The 7,556-nt window shown below is 49.2% G+C and overlaps 1 long non-coding RNA gene across 1 annotated transcript; it reads left to right on the top strand.

Moving 5' to 3' along the window:
* The first annotated feature begins 52 nt into the window (after window positions 1–52).
* Window positions 53–7,550, top strand: LOC124232035 (uncharacterized). Its single transcript, XR_006886751.1, has 4 exons — window positions 53–317; window positions 4,101–4,260; window positions 4,985–5,124; window positions 5,338–7,550. It is a non-coding gene; the product is annotated as an uncharacterized LOC124232035 (long non-coding RNA).
* The last annotated feature ends 6 nt before the right edge of the window (window positions 7,551–7,556 follow it).

Below are 7,556 nucleotides of genomic sequence, written 5' to 3' on the forward strand. Positions count from 1 at the left end.
AGAGCTAGGCGTTGAGGGATGGACATAGAAGAAGAAAGAAAGAACAAGAAGAGCCAAGATTTCAGTCAATAAGCAGAGCCTTGGGACATGAGCGGGGTTTGCGCTCTTGGAGCTGGAGCGAGTGGCCAGTCTCCCTGTCAATCGTCGCAGAGCCGCCAATGACGACGTGTGAAGGCGGGGCCAAAGGAACGCTGTCCAGGGAAGCGAAACGCTTGACCGGGCTCTTTAAAATGTGGATTGTGCAGCGCGGCTTCCGTGGACCGTTCCCCTGCGGGATGGGGGAACATGGCGGCTCCGTCTCCTGCTGTCCCCAAAGTGTAAGTTCCCTTGACTTCCTACTTGGCTGTCTGTAGGGTGATTGGAGGGAAGCGGGGGGGACGGTGTGTGCTCAGCTCCTCTGACAGGCAGTGTGCCCCGGGCGGGCTTCTGGGTGGACCGCAGAGAAGGCCCCTTAGCGGCGTCCGGGCCCCCGGTGGAGCTTGCGGCACAACCTGATGGAAGGCTCAGCTCGTCTGCTCGTGGCGATGTGGGCCTTGACCCCCCTGTTGGTGGTCTTCAGGACTGGAGGTGTCTGCAGCTTGGAGAGGAGGAAGGGGCTGGGGCGGAGGGCCGAGTGGCCGTGGGTCCAGGACGGGCCGTGGCCGTTGGCGGCCAGGGAGCGGGTGTGGCCTTTGGTTGTCCAGTGTCGCGGGCTGGAGGCTGGGCCCGGGTCTTTGTGGAAATCTGGGTCCTGTCCGTTTCCGTGAGCCCTTTCGTCAGGGTCGGGATCTCGGTGATTTTCGACTCGGACAGAGGGAGGTGACGCGCTCAGGGAGCGTGTGTGCGAGGGTGACAGCTGGTGGCCCATGGCCGCCTGCGAGCGCAGACTTGGGTTTCCCTGCCCAGCGTGAGTGCGCGTTTCCTTTCATTGGTTGCTCCCATTTCGGGATGCTCTTCTTCCCGTGCGGCTGAAAAAGAACGACACCCTGATAACGGTCGGGGGAAAGAGTGAACAGCCGGCCTGCTCAGCTCGGGCTTGGCTTGTTCCCTGACCCCGCGAGTCCCCTTCAGTCAGCACTGCACGCTGTTTTACGTATTTCTGCAAAGCCCTTCTGGACCTAATGTCATCGCGCTGAGTGGAGAGTGGCCCAGACGCTGTCAGTGTGTTTGCATGCAAAGTGTAGTGTTCCCTACGCTTTTCCAGTGTGAAACCCAGCGGTGTGATGGGCGAGCCCTTGTTGCTTCGAGTCCCTGAGGGGCATCACGGCCCCGGGGCTTCTATTGCTGGTTTCATTCTGTAGTCTCGTCCGTCCGTAGCGCGGGGTGTTTTTGTCTTCCTCGTGATTTTGCGGCCATTTGCATGTGTTTAATGTGGATTTCAGCTGGGCTTCCTAAGCATTCTTCAAACGATAGTCTCTTCCGTGTGCCCTTTGGGAAGTGATTTGTGCGGCTGAGCACCAGAAGTGTTCCAGTCTGTGTGAAGGCCCCTTAGCCACTCTTGTCAGCCAGGACTGGACCCTGCTGGACACTGAATTTTGCATGTCCTTCCTCATGCGTTTAATGAGGAGGTCCTGGCCCTCCCCCATAAACGTCCTTTAAACGGTTTCGGGGAAATTTTAATTTACAGAGCTGGAATGTACCCTCTGATAGAGTGTCGTAAGTTTATAATAGAATTGCGTGTTTGACCTGATTTATATTGTTCTATTCTGGTGTTTCTCCGTCTTCCTAACTTTTCTTAAAAACTCAACGTTCTGAGGTCCTCTCCACGTACAGGGCCGAACTTTCAGTTGGCTGAGTCCTTGTTGTTTTACGACAGCGAATGCTCTTAACCGTATGTTGACGTGCGTCCCTGGCCCGGGGTGGGATTGTGTTTTACGGAACAATGGCGTTTGGGGTCATTTTATTCTGTTAAAGATACGTCCTGATCCTTTTCGTAAGCTTCGTGTTAAAGTTTTTCATGTCACCTTCGATTGACAAATGAGGACACGATGGTCCTAATTGTGTCTGTGCGTTTTGCTTTACGACACTTAGCGGCTTCAAGCGGTCCGCTAACCTAATCTTGCATTTTATTTACTGTTAAGGGTTTTTCATACCATTAAAGTTTTGAAATTTTAGCTTTTACGTTTCTTATTTCATAGCTCTAATAAAAATTAAGAAAGGTTTGTTTTCAATGTTAAAAATTCACACGTTGTCGATCTGGCTGAGCGGTGCTGTTTTACGACACTGAATTCCCGGAAGTGCGCCTCACTGGTCAACACTGGAAGTCATTTGGGTTCTTCGGGGACTTCATTTCCAGCAATCATTGTGTGTTGCGTGTCGCGTTATTCGATTGGGTTCTGTCCTGAGTCTTTTCATGCATTTCCTGTTAAAATCGTGGGGCATTTTCCACTTACAGAGATGGAAATTCACCTCCAGAATGAGTGCTGTTAAGAGGGAATGGCCCTTGCAGGTCATCGGGCATGCTTTTGTCTATTACTGGAGGGCAATAATTGTGCATTTATTCCATTGTCATTTCTTTAAATGTTGGCCTGGTTCCTCCTTGCCTGGTGTTGTCGCAGAGAAGAAACGTTTTGTGTAGTTTCTGTGTCCAGAAAAGCAGGATAGGCCAATTCATGTCCTGACCGGTCTGCCCCAGGACCACTGCTATCCCATCTGTTTGAGGTCCTGGGCCAGACTGCGAGCACCATTGCCCCACCCCCACGTCAAAGGGTGCTGTCCTTGCCTCTTTGCACACAAGTGCTGACTGTGCCTTAGTGGCTCAAAGTGCTACAATGTCGCGTTAAGAAATCGACAGTGCCCGTGTGTTTATCCTCATGCCTCCATCCTGCGACATCCACTGTGTATTCAAGGGGAGAATTAAATTAAAGGAACATTGTTGTTTTCCTCAAAATCCTGAGGACACTATTGCCTGGCAGTAACCTCAGAATTGTCAAGGAAAACAACTACTTCCTCTACGTAATGGTGATGGTTGAGTTGGCTTATGAGCCTTCTTGCAGGTTGACTCTTGATACTGACTTGAATTATGTATGTTAGCTCATGTAAGAGATGATTTAATGACTTGAATATTGGTGGGGCATTGGTGTTCTCTAAATCCACCTTGATCACATTTAGAATTGGGACAGATGTATTGCTGGTATTTGCTTTACTGGTTGTATTGCTGGTCTTCCTTTATCTGCACGGTTGGTACTGGCAGGAATACCAATTTCCGGAATTGGGACACTCACTCACCTCGCCAGTGAGTCCTGCCTTTTCAGGCAGAGCCCCAGACCTGGATCAATACCTACGTGTGGAATGAAGGTGCTTTTAATCCGTGCCCATTGCCCATAGTACAGTAGGACGTATTGCAAATTAAGAGCAAATTCCCCAATCTGTGTATTTCCAGATGTCCAGTTTTTTCTGTTGTTTTGTCCTCAAAGACCTATGTTCGATATCGGATGGTAGTAACGTTATGTACTATATGAAATTCTTCATGAAATTGTTCTGAATTCAGTTAGCTCATGCCTAGTTTTAGCAGTCTTTGAACTTAATCTTTTACCAATTACTGAGACCAATATAACGACCCAGTTGTCTAATGTGCATCTCATGGTCTATTAAGTAGAAGACAGAACCCATGTGAATGTATTGTTACCCGTAATCTTGCGTGGCATGTGAGTGTCAGTAATTGGGAACACAGTGAGAGCAGGCACACATTCCAAAGGTTTGTTACCATCCTTTTATGTGTGAGTCAGTTCCCTTATTACTGAAGAGAAAAAATGGAGTTGGGAGACCCCTGACCCCCGCCCACCCCCCCCCCCACCCCCGGCTTCTAGCAAGTCACTGGTCACACCTGTCAACATAATGTTGAGTGAATCCCATCCGTGTTTGAGTAAAGCGGGATGAACCCTGGTTCACTTGAAGGGGCAATGAGGCCTCTAAAGCAGTGGCCTTATCTTGTGGTTTGACTCATGGAGCGCCTGTCTCACAGTGTCTTTCACTCTTTTGGCCTACCTCACACAAGGTGCGTGAGTGGGTCCTCAGGCCTCACCGACCATTTTCAGAAATTTCTCAGGATAAGGCAAAGAACAAGTTCGCCTGAGCCTCTTGACTTATATGAGTTGGCAAGTAAACTGTTTTTCCTGCAGTTGTGCTGGGCTGTCCACCCAAAGTCAAGTCTCCTTGCAGATTTCTACCATCACCATCCCCTTCAGGACCTGTGATGGCAAAGTCCAGTCCAGGTCATCCTGTGGGCCTGTACGGAGAAGAGAGTGGAACTGGAACCAACAGTCAAGAGCAGGCAGACAAGTAAGTGCCATCTCGTGTGATCGGAGGCCACAGGTGTTGGGAGGAGGGTAGCACTGATCTCCTGTTAGCTGTAGTGCTATTTCAGATGGTGTGGAAATCCCTTCCCTGAGTGTCTAAGAGGGGAATTTCCGGGTACGTCGGGGGCACTCCCTGGGCACTGCTTATGAACCCCATGGCTGAGATGCTAGGTCTACCACCAATTCTTGACTAGTCAGTGGCATCTTTTTCCAGTCCCTATTGGTGTTCCTCTGTTTCCTGTGGGTGCCACTGTTACAGCCACCTTGACTTTATTAGACTGTCAGATTTCAAAAAGAACCGATGTTGACATTTTCACGTCAAGGTTTTGATCTGTCTTATCCTTTGGAAAACCTTTGCCAGCCCAGGCAGAAGCAGGATGGACTAGATGGGACGGTCAAACACAACCTTCAGGAATCCAAAGATTGTGGGAGATTGCTCATGTGCTTTTTATCTCGGGTGTGAGATCGTGGATTTGGATGTAATTTAAGACCGGGTCTAAGTGGGAAACGGGGGAGAAGGTGATACCCGTCCACCAAGTGGGTGCCAGACAATGGCAATCTGCCAGTCTACCCCGGTTGTGGGTAGGTGAGCATTTATGTAGCAGTGGTCCTGCAGGCATAGTCTAGCAAGTGAAGTAATGAATAGGTCCGTACTTGTTCACGCGCTTACCCCTCCGTACATTGTTGGCCACTTTGTTGCCTAGCAGATGTTGCTGAGACCAGACGTTGTGTTTCGTGGACAATAGATTTCTGGTATCTGAGTGAGAAAGACCCTTGGCCCTCTCTAGCTCTCATATTTGAGCTTGAGTTTCCACAGATGGAGACGGGGAACACACCTTGCTATCAGGTATGTTGTGAGAATCAAGTGTGATGATCCTTGTAAGTGCTCGGCATGCAGCGGGTCCTGAAGGAAGTAGCTGAGCACTTCCAGAATCCATAGATTAGAGAAGACCCTTGTGGCTTGGTTGAGGTCCTCTCCCTCCCTGTGAGCCCCCGCTTCCACTTCAGTTCTTGAGACCTTTGCCATCATTTCAACGAAATGTTTTGTTTCCTTTCACAGGACCAGCAAATTTCCTCAGCGATTGCTTCAATCTCTCTAGAAACCAACTTCTCTACTTCTCCTGTGATGCCGGGGAAAGCCGGGCAATTCGGACTTTGCCTTCTCTGAGCTGCAGTCTTTCTGGCCAACATGGACAGCTTTCGTCAAAGCTGACATGGCTCAGCACCAAGTTCAGGCTGGAGGCTTCTTGTTCACTGGCAGTGCCACCAAGATCTCCTCTGTTCCCTGTCTGTATAAAGTCACTTGTTTTCTGGGGGGTGGTTAATTTGTTGAAACTTAAGTGAAGAGTTTGGGTAATTGGGAGGGAGTTCTTGATACAAATCTGCACTAGGTAAGGTGCGTTCCAAGACGCTTCTGCCCTTTAGTCTCATGGATGGCTCTGGTTCCCGGTTCCTCTATTGCTTTATTGGCACAGGTTTCATCCAGAAGGTCGCATCACAGAAGCTGAAGTTCACTCACCAAGGGTGAAAACAATCCACATTTCTTTGTGAGTAGAGACTAAAGTATTTTGCCTTTATGCAGCCCACTGACACTTCAAAGTCATTATTGATCCTTCTGATTGGTTGGATCACATAGGATTTGCAGAAGATAGGGGTCATTATGTTGTCTGCCCAGTGAAAACCTGGGACCTGAGATACTTAGAAATACCTGTGCTCAAGCCCATGTTCCTTCACCAAGTGACATGACAGTGACCATCACTGGCCTGGTTGCTAGTCAAAAACTCAACTTGTGAAACTTAACCGTAACTGTGATGCCTTCTTCCCCTTCCACATACACTAGGGCCCACTGCCCAGGACATTCATTTGAGGTCACTTCACGGCGGGAGGGGTGCAAAAGACCTAGATGAATGGTTTCAGGGTCAATCTGCTGAGTATTGGCACTTAAAAACAAGTGACGGCTTTGAGGATTCCAAAAGAGTGACTCTAATTGATGACATTCTCAAAATCAAGACTCTCGGGGAAAGAGAAGCTGACCCTCCTCAGACTGTAAGGTGGGATCGGGTTCTCTCCCAGGAGTTCGTTCTGAGGCGAGCCATGTCACTCACCCAGTGAGATATGTACTCATGAATGTCTGCTCACTCCTGGGAATGTTAATGTGCTGTAGCTTTTGGTGTGAAGTATTCCATGTCAAAGTCGCGTTTGGCGTATGTATTTTTTCATTCCTCTTGTTGCTGTGGGGGTTGGAAAGAGAAGGGATTATATTGGACCCCTTAAGGGTAGGCTCCTGAAATGGAGTGTATTCCTTGTTATACTGGTTCCCTGTTCTCTGCAAAATGGCTATGGCGGAATAGTATTCCATTGTATGTATGTACCACATTTTCTTTACCCACTGATCTGTTGATGGACACTGAGCCTGTTCCGTGTGTCGGCTGTTGTGAAGAGTGTGCCATTGAACACCGGGGTGCAGACACGGCTTTGAGACAGTGATTTCGTTTCCATTGGCTGTACACCCAGGGGTGGGATTGCCGGATCATGGGGTGGCTCTCCTTTTACTTCTTGAGGAACTTGCATACTGTTTTCCATTGTGGCTGAAGCAGTTTACATGGGGGAACACTTCTTGAACTAAAGAGATTTCATGACTGGTTCTCCAGCCACTTCTGATTGTCTGTTCTCTTGAGGAGAAGAATGATGGAGGTTGGAGGCTCTGGTGGGGAAGGGGGTTCTGTGATCAGGAAAGATGGAAGGACTAACTCCTTGCTTCTGGTGCTTGAAGCCTAGAGCTGGGAAGGGGGCTGGACAGAGTGTCCTCTGTAGAGCTCTCAGAGCAGGAGGACAAAGCAGAGAGGAGGATATGCTCCCTCAGTGTCAAAGGCGTGTTGGCCTCCGTATGTTCCAGAGTGCCTCCTGCCCGCTTGCCCATCCCTGGCACTACCAGTGATCAGCATGGCTGGAGGATAAAAGATAACAATGCAGATGGTTGAGTGTGACATGAGAACATACGGCCCTCTGGCCAAGATGAAATTTTGATGATGGGGACTGTTGCTGACTTGTGCAATAGGAGTATTTTGGACTTTGCTGCTGAGGAATGCTTTGCTGTTTCTGCCTGATTCTGTGCACTGACTTAGCCTGTGAATAATGGCTCGAGGAACATTGGCTCTTTGCCCTCCTACGTTGTTGTGTAGAACATTAACATGAGGGAGTCTTCTGAGAGAGAACTGCTGTTGTCTCTGGGGAATAATCGCTCTTGGTTGAGGTGCCCAGTCACTCTTTCGTATTGTT

Source organism: Equus quagga, unplaced genomic scaffold (assembly GCF_021613505.1).
Source record: "Equus quagga isolate Etosha38 unplaced genomic scaffold, UCLA_HA_Equagga_1.0 HiC_scaffold_18086_RagTag, whole genome shotgun sequence".
NCBI classification, from domain to species: domain Eukaryota; kingdom Metazoa; phylum Chordata; class Mammalia; order Perissodactyla; family Equidae; genus Equus; species Equus quagga.